Source organism: Limulus polyphemus, unplaced genomic scaffold, assembly GCF_000517525.1.
Source record: "Limulus polyphemus unplaced genomic scaffold, Limulus_polyphemus-2.1.2 Scaffold439, whole genome shotgun sequence".
Classification (NCBI taxonomy): Eukaryota; Metazoa; Arthropoda; class Merostomata; order Xiphosura; family Limulidae; genus Limulus; species Limulus polyphemus.
Window position 1 is genome coordinate 485,593 of NW_013666049.1, and position 2,566 is coordinate 488,158.

The following is a 2,566-nucleotide window of genomic DNA, read 5'->3' on the forward strand; positions in this document are numbered from 1 at the left end:
AACACCCTTAATATCATCTACAAATTTAAGTAATTTAGTGACTATTCTTTCACCTATGTCATTGATGAAAATCAAAAAGAGCGAAGGTCCTAAGACTGAGCTCTGAGGTACCCACTTGTGACAGTAATTCAGTTTGATGGAACTACATTTATAGCAGCCCTCTACTTTATTCCATCTATTTTATTTCTTATACTTCTAGCATTACAATAGTAACAATTAAGCCTATCTTTAGAACTACTTCTATACTTATTTTCTATATTAAACTTTTCGCTACATCATATATTTTTTCATTTAGTTTATCCTGGCCCTCACCACGGTCTAGTCGAAGTTTAAATCTTCCCTTACAGCTGATTTAATAGTGTTTGCAAACAAGCCAGACGTTACCATATTTAAATATAAACCATCCATTCAAAAAGCTCCCTCCTCCCATTGAATTGATCCCACAAGTCCAACCAGCCTATCTGCTCATCCTTACATATTAACCTAAGCCTAGCATTTATTTCTAATGACCTACTAATAATTTCATCCACATAATTAATTCTCGGCAGAATCCCTGACACAAGTAATTTATGGCCTTTTTCTTTAAATGCCTTGCACTTATTAATTAGCTAATTTGACCTACCTTTCCCAATATCATTAACCCCTATGTGCATACCAAAACTGCATCATTGCTAGCCCCTTTATTAATCTCTTTCTCTGTCCGTTATGTCCTCCACCAGTGCTCCTGAGTAGCATAATCTGATATTTTTCTCCCTATTTATCCCACAGACTATCCTATCCACATGCCTTGTCAAGGAATCACTAAAGCAGCAAAGCTACATAGTACTGTCATTTGTCGTCATGTGCCAATCCTTTTCTTCAAAAAAACATTCGTATATCTCTGCAATCAGTTTCACATTTCATTCTGTTCAGTAAGAAGTGTCGAAGGTCTAGCTTATGTATCGTATTATAAAATAAATAAAAACATTCAACATTTAAAAATGAACAATGATTTATTGTATAAATTAAAAGTAAATATAAATTTAAAAACAAGTGGACTGTGTTGCTGTTTGTTTATTGTTGAAACTTATTGCCTACAATTCACAGACACCTACTGTAAAAAATCCGGCCTACAAAGCCTGAAAGTGGCAATACGGTTTCAGCTCCTGTTTACAAAGTGTCAATAGAAGTCATCGCATGAGAGTTTAAGCCAAAAATATTGTCTTGAAATTTTTACACGTTCTACAGTAATTCCCGTATGTTGAATCCGAAAATGATATCCATTTTTCTCCACGTATACATTTTTCACAAAACGTCATAACGCAATACATAAAAGAAATACTAGAACACGTAGTTTTGAAACTAAATAACGGAGATTTCACACTAAAAAAAAAATCAGGATGAATGAGGATGCATATTCGTTTGACATCAATGTTCTTCCCTTTTCTTCAGTTTGTTTTATTTTAGTTAACAAACATAATAATAAAAAATGTTCATTGTGGTAAACGAAATAATAATTTAATCTAAGTAAGAGTTTTTTTCTTCCCGATTTGTAAAAAATTCTTACGTGATAGAAAAAATGAATATTTATTTCGTAATCTGCGTAGCTGAATTATGGAAAATCTGTTATTAAAACAACTTTTATGAATTCTAAATTCGCAGCCCTGTGTTACCATAAACAGCTGTGCTATAACTACATAAGCATTTTTTTTACAACACAAAAATAGGTGGTTCTGCCAAACCCCTTCAATCCCCCCTCTCCCCCTGCGTACGTACGTACGTGAAGATTGGCTTGGTTTGTTTTGAATTTCGTGCAAAGTTATTAGAGGGCCATTTGCATTAACCACCAATAATTTAGCGGTGATGGACTAGAGGGAAGGCACTATCCACTACCAACTCTTGGGCTATATTTTTACTAATCAATAGTGAAATGGACCATAACGTTCTGTAACAGGAATTCGAATCCGCGACCCTCAGATTGCGAGTCAAGCGGCCTAACCACCAGGTATTTAAGATGGTTAAGGAAATTGCTAGTGTTGATGCATCATCTTTTTCATGTTTAATGGTGATAATGATAAGGCTAAGAGACACAAGTATAAATTTCAGGTGTTGTAGATGCAGCTAATTTAAGGGAAAGCTTGATAAATATTTTAATAATAAGGGCTGGCTTTGAGAATTTTATTTTCATTTTAAAGTTTAGTTTAGTTGATTGGATGGCCTAGATGGATCAGCAGATCCTTTGTTGTCCTTAAATTATATGTAATATGTCAGTTAGATACTGTCTCAAAAAACAACAACCTGGAACACGTTATGGAAGTACCCAATAAGATAGGACAACTAATTAAGACAACTGGAATTGTGTTTCCATTTTTGTTTTTAAACAAGGAGTGCTTGTAATTCTGTTTTAATATATAAATTATATGACTAATATTATAGACAGTTATAGTAGCATTTTCAACTTACCCACACCTTCGTTGTCTGTGTGTGTTTTTCTTATAGCAAAGCCACATCGGGCTATCTGCTGTGTCCACCGAGGGGAATCGAACCCCTGATTTTAGCAGTGTCAATCTGAAGACCTACCGCTGTC